The sequence below is a fragment of the Diabrotica virgifera genome, chromosome 8, assembly GCF_917563875.1.
Source record: "Diabrotica virgifera virgifera chromosome 8, PGI_DIABVI_V3a".
Classification (NCBI taxonomy): domain Eukaryota; kingdom Metazoa; phylum Arthropoda; class Insecta; order Coleoptera; family Chrysomelidae; genus Diabrotica; species Diabrotica virgifera.
Genome location: NC_065450.1, coordinates 52,018,061 through 52,034,651, shown reverse-complemented (window position 1 = coordinate 52,034,651; position 16,591 = coordinate 52,018,061). Strand labels below are relative to the sequence as shown.

Sequence of the window (16,591 nt, the reverse complement as noted above, 5' to 3'; positions counted from 1 at the left end):
ACTGTCCTGTGTACATGCCTCTCAACAGCAAACTCGATATCTTATCGATCTCGATCATGCGTTCCTAAAAATCACGATTCATCGCTGAATGCTCAGTGGTCTGCAGTCCAAGGAAGCAATAGCCGTGGCCGGAATTAAACCAGTCCAAAAACTCGAATACGATAGTATAGTGTATGCATAGTAACAGGTCTATTTTCTACTCCAAACCATTGGTAAGCGATTTGACGCGTGGTAGCAAAAAGTAGTCTGTCTAAAGTACTTATCTTGACGCTCTATGGCACGTCTCGGTTAACCAGTTGGTCTTCTTCGTGTTCCTATACTTTCCTTTATCCACACACGATACACAAGCATAACCGTCATTGCCGTACAACAAACACTGCCGTACGACAAACAAAGATAAAACATTGATATTGTTCTCATAGCATGCTTTAAATATGTGAAGTTATTCTGGTGCCAAATCTAAAAAAAGAATGTGTGTGTACTTTGTACGCACGTAATAAGTTATACTTCTATTATATTATGATTTCAACGAAATAAATATACTTTCAACAGGTTATTTGTATTTTATTTAAAGATTAAACTAATTTTTACTTACTACTTTCCAAAAATTTTTATTAAAACAATATCAAAAATAAAAAAAATAGAAAACACACGGATTTGAACCGGGGACCTCTCGATCTCCGGTCACACGCTCTACCACTGAGCTATACTTCCTTCGCTTTGACAGGTTACAAGATTTCTCATACATACTGACAAATTTAATAAACCAAGTGAAGTATACAAAAATACATTAAATATACAGTGGAACCTCGATAACTCGGATTAATCGGGACCGCCACCGATCCGGGTTATCGAAAATCCGGGTTAGCCGGAGAATATAGTAAAAATTAAAATAAAATACGTAATACATACTTACAGATAAACTCCGTTATAATTGAAATAACATGAAATATATATGCACAGTACACATCTAAATTACGTATAGTTGTATAGAATATAGAGTATAGAGTATTGTTCATTTCTTGGCAAAAAACTGATCTGTAGACAAAAAAACACGCAAACACAAACCTATCTGAAGCACGATAACAGAAAGGAAGCGAAAAATACGACTGCACTACACACAATGCGGTCACAATCGGAACAATGTTATGTTATTTAAGAACAGTGGAGACTGAGACCACTGTTTAAAAAGGAATTTTTTAAATAGTCTTTTTTGAACAATGGTAAGACAGTTTGAAATAAATAAAGGAATACAGGTACCTGTTGTTTCCGATAATCCGAGCCAATGAACGTCGCTCTGCCGCCGTGTGCAATGAGTCATTTTTACTATCGTATAATAGTTCAAATTACATAAATACACATTATCTCTTAAATATTACATTACATACATTTTTGAAATGTTTGTCTGATGAAAATCGGTCCGGGTTAGCCGGACTTCCGGGTTATCGGGGGCCGACTTATCGGGGTTCCACTGTACTTACTATTATTATAAAATATCTTATTCCCGAGGAAGACAAATCCAAAGACACAAAAATTATAATGAATATAAAAAGACTAAGTTTTCACTCTAATGGCATATAAAACAACATAATGCTATTCTACACCCCACCAGAATGAAAACAATGGGAACCTTCTCTGGTTACACCTCCGAGGCTTCTACAATTTGCAAGCCATACGGATGCTGAGACTAAGGAAGATGAGGGAATTCTACAATTTACAATTCACGTCCCATCTGCTCAGCGCGGTAAAGTTCCAACGAGAATGGTTCCCTTCATACTCCACACAGAGTAAATGTAAATAAAAAATGAATAACCATTTTCAATTTCGTTGCAAAACGAAAACACAGCCGAACCATATTCTAGTCCAATCAGAGAGTGCTGCAAGCACCCCTACCGGTTTCGAAACTTATTAGTCTCTCATCAGGAGGCACATATGCTGCTCTTCACCCTCGTGCCTAAAGAAGTATAACTTCAAAAATTAAGTTCTTCTTCTTTTAGTTTCATTAATTAATTTCAAAAATTAAGTTCAAGAAATTATTCCTTCTGGGTGACACTTCTACTGCCACTGAGATATAAAAGATATAGTTCGTCCGCTATAACTTTTCCCATGCATCACGATTCATTTTCAAACAAATTAAATCAAAACATAAATTGAAACGTACCCCGATGAGTGTAGTATATAGTATACAGTATACAAAATGTATATACACATAGACGTTCGTTTCACTTTATGTTTTGGCTTAATTTGTTTGAAAATGAGTCGTGACGCATGGGAGTCAAAAGTTATAACGGACGAACAGTATAGTATATACCAATATGTCATGTTCAATAAGTTGGTCAACCAATATAAAATCAACTGCTTTAATTAGAGTTGGCTAGGTAATCAATGGTTGCATTGTTTCTACTATAATATACAAATGTCTAGTAGTATTGCAAATAAACCATAATTTATATCAATTCCTATGATCCTCTTCCTAATCGAGTGTTATTACTGCGTCAATATTTTATTTGCTTCTATTTAACCTTGGGACTTAATTTTACTTGAAAAACAAAGTCATTTATTTATTTGTATTTTATGAGCTGTAAAGTTGAGAAATGGAGTTGTTGGGAAAACGTATTATAATATAGCATAAATATTATAAAATAGCATTGAAGCCGAAAGTTCGTAGAATTTTACTAATTTCAATACAAGTGAGTTGGAAAAAGTAATAATAAAAATCAATATAAAACTTTTAGGGCTTCATTGTTAAAAAAAAAATCGTAAAGAAGAAGAAGCTACATAATTCAGTCAATCTTTATCGAATTCTCACGTCCTTTACTCCACTCTATTTGTCCCTCCATTTCAGATTGCCCTTCTGGGCTGCTCTTGTAGTGTGTAGAGCCCTCCTCTTCTCCACCTCCTTCAAGTAGGACACTTTCTCTTATTTAAATCGAATTATAACGAAGTTGAAAGGTTTCGACCTTTGGATGTATATTCTTGACCCTATTTGACGATTCTCCGATGATGGTTCAGACTGCTTTTGTTTTAACGATATTTCTATAATGTTTTCTTTCACTTTGTTCGATCTGTAGAATAGCACTTATTCCTTTTTATTAATATTTGTTTTATTTATGTGGACGTCTAATAAGATTTTTATTTGTTTTAAAGGTCTTAAGAGATCTATACTCTGTTTTTAAATTAGGATTAGCAATTCAAGTTTACCGCGTCGTAATACTTGTTTATAATTGGTCCAACAGCAGGCAAGTTTGCTCCACTTAATTATGATATTTCGACATTTATGAAATTTTGACACTATTCTCATTTAAAATGTATAGGGCATCCCAACATGCTGTCAAAATTAAATCAGTATGGCGGCTGGGAGAGAAACATAATTGTTATTATGTCAGTTCTTAATGTGGTTTAGATCATTTTAATTGCGTCTCTTTGTAATTTTGTTTTGTACAAGAATTAATTTAACATTGTCACTGGAAGAATTAATTTAAAAAGATAATATGCCTCATTTTTGTTGTGTTTTGAAGTGTGGAATGCAAAGTAATCGTGATAAAGTTTTGTGAGTGAGTTTTATATTTTAAGCATAAAACTAAACTAAATAAATTTTCATCTGAGACAAAAGCAATGGTTAAATGCTATAAAACGTCCTATAAAAATGCTAAATAACTTACTATGTCCATATTAGTTACGCTTGGAAAACTGTCTTCACTGTAGGTGAACTCAGACTCCTTGGGGGAAAATAGATCTATATTATTTATTTTGCTAATCTTTTGCTTGTTCCTACTAGTAACATATGTATTGTCTACCAACAACTTTCGAAAATATTCACGCATGTTTATTAATTCACTGTTAACTAGAAAACCATATTCATCTTGTTCTGTTCTGTTTTGATTGACCATGTCGGCCCTCGACGGAAATCAAGTAATCAGTATTTTACAACTTATAAGACTAATAACACTAATACGTCGCTACAGATTTTTTTAAACAACAGTTGTTTTATCTAAATACAGACTAAAAACCTAAAAATTAAATAGTACGTTCCTTAAGGTGATACAGTAGCGATCAACAGGTAGCAACAAACGCGGTCCAATATTGCGAAAGTTCTGCGAACTTTCAAAAGTGAGGCAACAGTGCGTCGGTAATTCGCCGCACTGACAGTGACGTTTATACTATCAAAAACACAAGAATCTACAGGTCGAGCAAGTCTTGTAAATTTCACGATTGCGAGCCACGTTTCACGCAACCGTGTTTGCGTACTTGTGTTTCGAGTTGCGTGGTCGTGCGGAGTTATATTTACCAATTCGCGCAATCGTACTTGAGACGCTGTGTCAGGTGAGGTGTTTGAAAATTTGTGTTGTGTAACTTGATTGCTTGATTCTGTGGTGTGAAGGTGGTTAAACTTTTGTTTTATTTTTTTTGTTTTGTTTGTTTTTGTTGTTGCGAATATATCGCAGAAAGTTTTTAGATGAAGTAATTGTATGATGAAGATAACACAGAAAATACAAGAGGGCAGCATACTTTGCAAAACAATTGTTACAATTTGAAATCAACAATTTGTTAAGTTGTTGTCTTGCAGGTAAAAAAGTGACTTTTTAAAAAAATTATATCTTGGAAACTAAAAATTATTTTTATTTATAATTGAAACATGTAAAAGTATAGTACTCTCAAAAAAATGTCAGCCAAAAATATTCATTTTTGTAGAGTTGACTGCAATTTTTTGACAACAGCCCTTTTTTGCAGTGAGCAGCATAACAAGTCCAGTCTCATCTGAAATCAAAGTTTCTTGTAGTTTATACCTCTGGCTAGTGAATGAACAAAGGATTTTTTATTAGATGAGGTCATTTTTGTTTTATAAAAAAAACTACTTTAAAAATGAGAAAAATTGGGGTCAAAAATGTGTTTAAACTTATGTAAAATCTTCAAATTTCATTTTTTTTAATTCCTTCGTTCATATTCTAGCCAGAGGTATAAACTACAAGAAACTTTTTGATTTCAGATGAGACTAGTTATGCTGCCAACGCAAAAAAACTTAAACTCTACAAAAATGAATATTTTTGGCTAAAACTTTTTTTGAGACTACCTTAAGTACTATACTTTTACATGTTCCAATTATAAATAAAAATAAATTTTAGTTTTCGAGATATAATTTTTTTTAAAAAGTCACTTTTTTTACCCACAAGACCTATGTAACCCCTTAAAAAGATGTTTGGAAGAATATGTTTGATGGCCAAGATGCATACATATATTTAGAAGGAAAGTTCCTGATTTCTGTAGTATAATACATAATACCGAAGAGGAAGTAGCCCTAAGCGCCGGACTCCACTTGCGATTTGTAGTTGTGAAGATTGAACACATTCTTTCAAATAGAAGTCAATCCATGATTATTTAGTCACAAATGGATTGACTTGTATTTGAAACAATGTGTTCAATCTTCCTGATTACAAATCGCAAGTGGAGTGCGGCGGTAATAACACCAAAATATTCCATATAGGTCCATAGAAGGTACACAGACATTGAAAAATTCCTGGAATATCCCCGAAAACATGTTCCCTGAACATCCCAGGAAAATCCTGTGTCAGCATTTTAAACATTACCTGAATGTCTTATTGGAACATTCCATGAATGTCCACGAATGTTCTCTGGACATTCAAAATATATTTTGTAGACATTCCCTGGATATACCAGAAATACAGTGATGAGCGCTCTAATAACCGGCAAAATAGCACAAAAGATGTATTAAGTAGTGAGATAAAAAGACATGAAACTAGTTGAGCTGGGAAATTTAGCGATATTAACTTATACATTTAGATTGTATTGATTGTGTACCACCTTTAGACGTATCAGACGAGTTTGGAAACTACCACTGTCACAGTGACAGTTTTAGTTGACATACTCCTCCGATATGTGTAAAGGTGGGATCAATATAACGTAAATTTAAAGGTTAATTTTGCTAAATTTCCCAGCTCGACTAGTTTCATTTCTTTTTATCTCACAACTAAATATGTTGCCCATATTTTGCCGGTTATTAGGGCACTTATCACTGTACATCCTTGCTGATGTGACAATACCTCCTATCTGTTTTTTCATGAGTTTTGTATGAGAGATGGAAAAACATGTTTTAAGGTCCATAGGCGTAACCAGGATGATCCTAAGGGGGGGGTTACAACTACCTGAAAGGGGGGGTTACAACTACTGGAAGGTCTCTGAATGGTATGGTGTTAAGCGTATAGAGCTCAAAGTACATCCCAATGGGGGGGGTTATAACCCCCAAAACCCCCCCCCTGGTTACGCCTATGTTAAGGTCACCTCCTGTGTTCATATGTAAGTTTTGACTTGTTTTGTAGTTCATAGATAGTTTAATTTACTACAAAACAAGTCAAAAAATATCATATGAAAACAGGAGGTGACCCTAAGACAAGTTTTTAGTCTCTCTTACAAAACTCATGAAAAAACAGATAGGATGTATTATTACATCACTGACGATATGTGGCCATACCAAATAATACATCCGTGATAAATATAAACATTTTTATTGAACAAAATCTTTTCATACATTTTTTTAATGCAATTTACTGATATTCCTAAATATTTCAAAAAAATGTGTCACATTTGCTTTGTAAACCTTTCTTTTGCCTTTCGTAGCCACATATTCCGTTTCCTTCCTGGTTTTTTGTAGACCACTTCTCTCAGCTGATTCTAAAAAAATGAAATAAATGGTAATTTTTCTATCCTTTACAATTAACAATCAGAAGAAATATTATTTACAGATAATGATATGCATAATAATAATAGGTTTGTTCTAGCATCAGTTTGAAACCATCAGCGAATAGTGGACCAGCGCGAGTAGAGGGGATCGCACTGGTGACTGTATTATGTTCTTTTACTGACCAACTGTTTGCTGATGGTTTTTGACTAGTTTGACTGTTTGCTAGAACAAACCTAATAATAATAAATATTTTGTATTTTGACAATGACATCTGATGTGGAAGTCAAAACATTAATAAAATTATTTTTTCAAGTTAACTTTCACATGCGTGTCTTAAAATTATACTTTTAATACTTATATCATAAATAACTATTAAAACTATCTTAAGAGGAAACAGTATCGATCAACAGGTAGCGAAAATGTGTTCCAAGATTGCGGCTGTAATTTTGAATATTTTTCAAGATATTTGGCACACATATTCGTAATATAATAAAGAATGGCGGTACAGAGCCCAATTTGAAAAATATATTATGTGGAAATTACTCTGTAATTAAATACAATATAAAAAACGAGCTTGTACCGCCATTAAGAAGAACAAAAAAATACACTTTCTTCAAATACAACTTTTTTATCCGATTTTGTGTTATTTTGGAACTACTAAAATTTTTTATTTCATTAGTAGTTCCAAAATTACACAAAATCTAGGCATCGGATAAAAAAGTTTATTTGAAGAAAGTGTATAATTACAGAGTAATTTCCACATATTAATATATTTTTCAAATTGGGCTCTGTACCGCCATTCTTTATTATTTTACGAATATGTGTGCCAAATGCCTCGAAAAAATATTCAAAATTACAGTGACAATCTTGGAACACGTTTTGGCTACCTGTTTATCGCTACTGTATTACCTTAAAACATTGTAATTTGCTAAACCAGTATATTTTACTCTACTACTACTCTGCTAGCTACCTCATTTTCCACTGTTTCTAAAGACTTGTTTACATGGGTAGAGTTTTGAGGAGAGTAGAGTAGCGGTAGTACTCTACCAAAAATGGCTTGATACCATTCACATGAGGAGAGTACAAGTATAGTACTGATGCTAGTATAGTGAAACCGATTTTTGTATTTTTAAACACTCTTGATTATAAGTGCACCTTAAATTCTTAATTTTTTGCTTAAGCTCGTTTACTCCAAAGCCCCCTTTGCCATTCTTTCGACGATTTCATCCTCCGCAGCTTGCTGCAAACTTTTATTTCTGTAGTATACACTACCTAAATTCCATAAACACTGGTATTCGCCGTATTAACTCCAACTATACACTCTACCAGCTATTCTACTGTGCTGAGCATTTTTACAGGTAGAGTTACTCTAGTCTATCAAGTACTTGCATCATTACTCTACCTGTGTAAACAAGTCTTAAATCTACTGAATGAAAATCTACTTAATCTTAATCTACTCTTAATGAAAAATGTCTAAAATCATTTACCCACCTAGTATTATTGTAGAATTTAAGACAGTCCAGTGCCTTATAAATAATTTAAAAATGAATATTTTTTCCTTTAATTCTCCTTTGATACCACTCCATTTTAGATTTTGGGGAACTTATTTCATTGTGTTTATAGCCCATATTTATTGAAGGAACCCAATCTGGAGATTGTTATTATCGATTAAGTCGGCTGGTTTTCCTATAAGATTAAAATGTTAACATCTTCAAAAATCGTTACTGTTGTAATTGTAACTTACCAGATATAAAATGATTACAGCAGACAGGACAGGAAAATTTTCATTTCGCTAGTAAAACCTGTACATTGTATTGCATTTAACCATTGTTGTCTCTCAGATACCTTATTTAGTTCAGTTTAAAAGTGAACTTTATCTTGACTTCTATCACAATTACTTTGCATTTCACACTTCAAAACACAACACCAATGAAGCATATTATCTTTCTAAATTAATACTTCCAGAGAAAATGTTAAATTAATCTTTGTACAACACAAAATTACAAAGAAATACAACTAAAATTATCTAAAACTCATTAAGAACAGATATAAGATTTATCTTTTACACCCAGTAGCCATATTGACATATTGATTTAATTTTGACAGCATGTTGGAACGGATTTAAATTTGGTAAATATAACTCCGCACGACCACGCAACTCGAAACACAAGTACGCAAACACGGTTGCGTGAAGCGTGGCTCGCAATCGTGAAATTTACGAGACTTGCTCGACCTGTAGATTCTTGTATCAAAAACAATAATTTTTATACACATAGGCGCGAAATGTTGCCAAGTCAGTGACGTTCGATTTCTTGTTATAAAAAAATCGATTTTTAGTAGTTCCAAGATTACACAAAATCTAGGCATGGGATAAAAAAGTTTATTTGAAGAAAGTGTATTTTTTTGTCTTTCTTAATGGAGGTACAGGCTCCTTTTTTCAATATTTTATTTAGTTGTAGAGTAATTTCCACATACCAACATATTTCTGAAATTGGGCTCTGTACCGCCATTCTTTATTACAGTGGAACCTCGATTATCCGTCAGGGCACCGGACCAATGGTATGACGGATAATCGAAAAGACGGTTAACAGAATATTAACAAAACTTAATTGATCAAACGACTAAGTGACACAATCAATGTTCGAATTTGAATCAAATTTAATCATGGTGACACACAGATGTTGACTGTAATAATTATTGTGCTGTGCATTTTTATTTTCGGCTTGGGATTCTAAAAATAGAACTCTAAAAGCACGGTATAATTTTTATCACCTATTTAAATTCAAATTTAATCCAGAGCCCTGAATAAGAACAAAAATTATTTACTTAAAAAATGCGGTGGTGGCATAACTGCATGTGTACATTTCAACGAATTTCGTTTGGCTTATCCCAATGCTCAAACAAAATTAATTGATGACTAAATTTTCACTTATGTTGTCAATATAACTTATGTAGGTATGGACCCTGAAGGTTAACAGAGGTGACGGTTAATAGAGAGACGGATAATCGAGGTTCCACTGTATATTACGAAAATGTGTGCCAAATATCTCGACAAAATATTCAAAATTAGAGCCGCAATCTTGGAACGCGTTTGTTGCTACCTGTTGATCGCTACTGTTTCCTCTTAACGGTAAAATATTGCCAAAACCTCTAAATTTTAAACAACCGCTTGGATTGACATGAAATTTGGCATACACATAGCTAACAAGTCAAAGAAAAAAAGTGATATTGTGCCGATATGTGCTTTTGCCCTGGGGGTGGTTTTCACCCCCTCTTGGGGGTGCTAAATTTAATGCTAGAAACTTTTTATAAAAACAGAAATAAAACCTTTTTTAAACACTTTAAAAAAGTTATAATGGGTTTTCCCCAAAAGTGCTTAATTTTTTAGATATTTCACGTCGAAATATTCTATTTGAAATTTGGTGAGTATGAATCTATTTTTCATTGGCTATAACTTTGGTTCTACGAGGTCTAGAGACCTAACGCGTACACCATTTTTTTTTACTTTTTTACAGGCTATATTTTTGCTGAGAACGTTTTTTTCGACAAAATACTCACTTTTTGAGATATTTGCGAAAAACCGTTTAAAAATGTGGTTATTTGGTTGAAAAATGAACATATTCACTCGCAAATAACTCGAAAAGTGTTGACTTGGCGAAAAAATTCTATTGAACAAAAGTTACTTAAAATTAGTCAGTTTACCCATTTCCGGACTTATTTTGGACATATATTTTCTCACCCCCAAGAGAGGGTGAAAGTCACCCCCAGAGCAAAAGCAGACATCGGCACAATATCACTTTTTTTCTTTGACATGTAAGCTATGCGTATGCCAAATTTTATGTCAATCCAAGAGGTTCTTTAAAATTTAGAGCAAAAACCGTGAAAACATGTACTAAAAGTAATAACGCTGAAAACACAAAAAATCGTTGATGTAATTTAATTATTAACCTATAAATTCTAAATGTCAATAGTATCAAAATTGCTTGAATTACTCCTCCTAGTTTAAAAACTAGGTTTAAAACCAGGGTATAGTTATTTTTAAAATTGATTACTCTGAACCAACAAATTAAAAAGCAATATTGTGTTTCTATTCTTATAAATATTAGCTTCCTATTTTATGTTTGAAGTCGTTGTCTATTTATTTGTTATTCCCATTTTGGAGGCAGCTGACAGATTATTAGTAACCCCATTTTCGCTGAATCACCCTGCCTTCTCTAGCATGCTCTGATTTTTGCAATATCATCGAAATTATAACAAGCTAACACAAACATGACAAGAATTAGAATGGGTTTACATTGTCTTTTTTGAAAGGCAGAAGCTGGATGATCCTTTTCATAAAAATAATAAATAATGATCACTGATATTTTGACTAATAGTGGAATAAACAAGTTAAAGAGAAAACAGGATTTTAAGAAGAAATTTCAGGATGGAAAATGAAAACTAACTTCATGTTTTTTATTTACTAGGAGGATGTCGATAGACACATTTTTTTGGACAAGCAGAAACGTATAAGTTGACTACTACGTAATGGTAGGGGAGCCCAAGCGGGGATTTTTGCAGTTACTCGAGCGCGTCAGATTATCATATGGGGAGAAACCTGGTGCCCTGCAGATGTACCTCTACCATATATTAGCTCTTAACACAGGGAAGTTCGTTAAGGGGGGCCCGAAAAAAATATATTCTTGAAAATACTCGAAATTGTCAGATTAAGATAAGGTAAATTAAGGACATGCAAAACAGTGTATATTTCAAAAGTCTGACGATTTGAGCGGGGCGTAAGGAAATGGGCAAGTTAAAAAGTTTCACAAAAAAAAGCGAATAATTCGCGAAATGAAGGTTAGATCGAAAAACTAAAAATTACGTTTCCAGTATTTTTCAAAAATCTATCGAATTAATGATACCAAACATAACCCCCACGGATAGTGGTGGGGGGTAAATTTAAAATTTTAAATACAAATCCCGCGATATTTCGCAAAATAAACATTAGATCGAAGAACTGCAAAACACACTTAATCAATATTTTGAAAAATCTATCGAATGGTACCAAACACGACACCCCACGGAGGTGGAGTGGGGGGTTACTTTAAAATCTTAAATAGAAGCCCCAAATTTTTATTCTAGATTTGGATTCTTTACGTAAAAATAAGCAACTTTTATCCGAAACATTTTTTCAAATTATGGATAGATGTCGCTATAATCGGAAAAAACGATTGTTGGAAATGAAAAATTATTTAGAAAATGGAAAGTCCCCACTAAAATGGAAAACTTTACTTAACTTTTTTTGGTTTTAGGACCTACTCTTCACAACCCAATAGGTCCCCAACGCGCCCCAGTGACTGCACATTTAGCATACTGCGCTCCTCTACTATAACATAATAAATTAAAGAGTCATCTTCTTTCTGTGCATTGCTTGATTATCGTGCTTTGGCTTGCCAATTGCCTATACTAATTTTGTTGAAAACAAAAGCTCAAAAAAGGGATGCAGAGGATAATTATAAGTGTTATAATATTTTTTTATTTATTAGGCTTATTTTTTACACGACCAGGAATAGTATCATTCTTCCTATTTCCTATCCTGGTAAGTTTCTTAACTGAAGTGGGCGTTGTCACCACATGCTAAATTCTCATGTTTAATTTTTTATAATATTATATTGTAGGTCAGTTCTTGATGTTTGTGTTTCTGTACTTTTATGCTGATCAGTGGCGTAGCGTGAGTGTCGACTGCCCCGGGCGGAATGATAATTTTTCCGCTTGCTTATTTAGGTATTTTAATTTATTGTATAACATTACTTACATTAATTATAGAGAACTTTTCGGCGAGAACAGTCATCATTATTTTGCATTATACGCTCTGAGCTTCGCTGGTGTCGCTCCTAGCCGATTACTTTTACCGGTAATTTTTAAATTTAATATTTAATTGTTATCGCTTAATATTTACAACGCTAAAAAGTAATTAAATTGTAATAGATTTTTTTAAGATTTTGCTAATCATTTTGACGTTCTATTGATGAAATATTAATTTCTTACTTCGGATACTTTCACAATTATCGTGTAGATGGCGCTAAGATTAATAGATTAATTTATAATTACATATTACGGAACATTAAAAAAACGTAAATTCAGTATTTAAAACATAAGTATATTTAAGGTAAAAATATATACCACAGCTTTGACCAACTAATATTTTTTTATAATTAATGTTTTTAATTTTAATTTTAAATTAATCACTTTGACATTTATGTCAAATTTCCAGTAAACGTTTACAGACTTGTCACTACTGGCGCTCGCGAATTTATAAATATCCCCTCTACGTACGAGCTCACAGCGTATACAAGTTGGATTTTAAATAAAAAAGTTTATTTAAGTTTTACAATCACGTTTATTAATACAAAAATTCTTTTACTTAAGCCAATTAGATACATTGATATAACTTATGTACCACTTACTTAAGACTAACTACTTAACTAGTAGGTATCACTTAAGATTAGGTACACCTTGACGATCGACAAAATTAAATAAAATCAATTTTTAATTAGAACGAGAACAATACTATAATGTTATATTTTTATTTTTATTGAAAAGTAATATGAGTACAGTAGAACCCCGAAAATCCGAACCCCGCTAATCCGAACGTTCGGCAAATCCGATCAACATGTTTATTATACAGAGTAATACCAGAAAATTGAACAATGTAGGATTAATAGGACTTTGACATTTAAAATTTGTTAAAAATAAATACGTACTTTAATATGTAGTTAAACATAAACTTACTTTGGTTCTCTCGTAGTCAACTTAAGTCCAAAATTATTGTCCACACTCTTACGAGAACGTTTGGCGACTCAAAATCAACGACAATGAAAGCTTTGAACTACTAGTTAGGCTAACTTTCGGATAATCCGAACTTTTCGGAATCCGAACAGGCAATCAAATTAGTTCGGATTTTCGGGGTTCCACTGTATTTGTTAAAATTAAAAAAAAAACATGAAGAGAAGTATCCATACTTACTCAAATGTGGTCTCGAGGTAAACCAAATTACAAAAAACTCGAAGATGTACCACAAGGTTATTTTTTATTGTTAAAAAACATATATAAGGACGCGTTTCGGCTTAACACAAGCCATCATCAGCTTAAATACAGATCAAAAAACAACTGACTGACCTACAATGTAAAAATATCCAACGTTATATATGAGAATAAAGTAGATGGTGACAACGCCCACCTCAGTTTAGGAACTTACCAGAAAAAACAGGAAGGAGGAGGAATCAGCTAGTTTACATTATGAAATATATAGATGTACACATTTCTTCATTAATTATTAGCTATTAATAGCATTTTGTAATTATAGTGTTGTAAAAACCTCAAGAACTTTCACTTGTAGAGGAACCATCTTGTGAGCCGGTCAGGTGTAAAGACCTTCCGGTGGAAAGTCAAATTGCTGTCAGTGATGACATAGAGTACTCAACAAAGAAGTGTCATTAATGGTGGTAAACTTGTAACTAGGAGACTGTTCGAACTAAGGAAAGAAAAGAAGAAGATAAACGTCAGAATTAATTTAAGTGAATTGAGCAGAGTGGAAAGGAAACTGAGACTGTATTAAAGTGTGACAAAGATGGAAACGACCAGAGAAAGTCTGTAATAATGTTGAATAGCAATAACTTTTATGTAAGTAACCACTGAGGCGGACGAGACCAAGTAAGGTTGGATAGAAGTAGGCTAGTCATTAAAAAGATTCAATCAGGGTAAAAAAACATATTATGGTAGCACCAAATAAATTACAATAAGATAATACTCCAAATTAGGTATCACAGTCAGGAAGAAAAATAAATAAATAATATATATTACAATATCTGTTTAGGTAAAATGGTTTAAAAAACCGAAATAACACCCTGTACACTCAAAAGTGTTAAACTAAAAGAGTACATAGATTAAATTTATAAGGTTATTTGGTAAGAGTATGGGTGTTAAAACAGTTCTATCACAAGAAGATGCATAAGTGATGGACTACAATAATTAGGTGAAAAAATGTAATATTGTACAAAAAGACCATGAGTGTCTTTGAACATGTTACTTGGGAGTGACACCATGAGAAAAATATGTGAATAAAATTTGTTTATATTGAAATTGATTGATTATTTAACAAAATTGATATGGAAAATAGGTAAGTTAAAAAGATGGGATTCAAATAGCAAAAGAATCTTTAAGACACTAAAGCAGGTCGCAACAAAAACAAAACCCCAACTATCAGACAACCATACAAACAATCCTTAGAGTATATTGAAATAAAAGGAAGGGTTTAACTGGCTGGAAGGAAGAGGTGAATATTGGGATAAATGATAGGGTATATCTAGATGTGTGTATTATGAATAGGTATAGTGTAAGAGGTTTTATGAAAAAAGTTCTATAGGAGGAAGCATCCTGCAAGTCCGTTTATTGAAAAGAGAAAAGAGATAGATTATGTTAAAAACAAGAATGAGATAATATTAACTGAGAATGTGGGTAAGTCCAATATCTTGGTGACTGAAAAAACTTAATTAGAACGCTAAATTAAGACAAATATAAGGTTCAGTAGGTAGGAGTTGTTCATTGAGAACATTTAAAGATGAGTTATTGGTAGCTATATGTATTTCAAAGGCTTCTAGTATGTTTAATCTATTGCCTTTATTGCAAGAATGAACTATTTGAAAATCAGAGGTAGAAAAATGATGATTAGTAGTTAGAATGTGATTAGCAAAGGCAGAATTAGTGTTAGAGATATCCGTGTCTTTATATTTTTCAATGAATTTCAAATGTTCTGCAAAACGGGTGTCTAGACGTCTCCCACTCTGTCCAATATAAACGGAATTGCAAGAAGAACAGCAAAGCTTGTATACTCCTGATTTGTGGAAAGGTGGAACTGAATCTTTAGAGTTTACTATGGAACTAAGTTTATGATTAGTTTTGAAAGCAATAGGGATGTCATATTTTTTGAAAATTTTTTGAACTTGATAGGAGTGAGGACCTAGAAAATGTAATGAACCATAAAATGAGGAAGTGGTATTAGTCGTTATAGTAGGGTATGTTAAATTCAGCTTATTATGAAGTCTGTGCAAGAGCTTATCAATTAACTGTAGTGGAAAATTGTTATTAACCGCTAATTGTCGAATTATGTTAATTTCTTTATTGAAAGCTGTGTCAGAAAGAGGTAGTTTTAAGGCACGTGTAAAAAAACAGTTGAATGAGGCAAGTTTATGTGAGAATGGATGATTAGAAAGGTAATTGATCAAAGTATCAGTGGTTGTCGGTTTTCTGTAAACTTCAAAAGTAAGGGTTTTGTTGGGTTGGTCCCTGGTAATAAGAAGGTCTAGAAAAGGAAGTGAGAGCTTTTCCTCAAACTCAATGGTGAACTTTATTCTGTCATGTAGGTTATTAAGATAACTAAGAAATTTTAATGCTTCCTCTTTAGTGCCATCCCAAAGAACAAGACAATCATCCACATATCTGAAGTAAAAGACAACATTATCTTTGAAATCAGAATTATGCAGAAAAACTGTTTCTAGATTATTCATAAAAATCTCTGCTAAAAGAGGGGACAGATTACTGCCCATGGATAAGCCTGTATTTTGAGTGAAAAAGCTATCACTAAACTTGAAGAAATTTTGTTCCAAACACAAGCCTAAAAGTGAACAGATATCCAAAGTATTGTGTGTTGGAACATTGTTTGAGAAGAGTAAAGTTCTGACTAATTCTATACATTCAAAAGGTGGAATACTAGGAAATAAATTGGTAACGTCCAGCGAAAGTAAGATACCGTTATCTGGAACTGTAGTGTTCTTTATTTTATTAGCAAGATCTACTGAACTAAGTACTGAATAAGGGTTAGTAAAATTAGTCAGTTTTTTCAAGTTGGAATTTAAA

At 32.8% G+C, this 16,591-nt stretch overlaps 1 protein-coding gene and 1 long non-coding RNA gene across 3 annotated transcripts in view; one reads left to right on the top strand and one right to left on the bottom strand.

Annotated features, from left to right (window-relative positions):
- LOC114339800 (protein nubbin) overlaps window positions 1-16,591 on the top strand; it is a 413,621-nt gene that overhangs the window by 211,793 nt on the left and 185,237 nt on the right. The gene's annotated exons all lie outside the window — the stretch shown is intronic.
- Window positions 6,323-8,737, bottom strand: LOC126889460 (uncharacterized). The gene is made up of 3 exons (XR_007700034.1): window positions 8,442-8,737; window positions 8,189-8,383; window positions 6,323-6,687 (listed from the first exon to the last, which is right to left on the bottom strand). It is a non-coding gene; the product is annotated as an uncharacterized LOC126889460 (long non-coding RNA).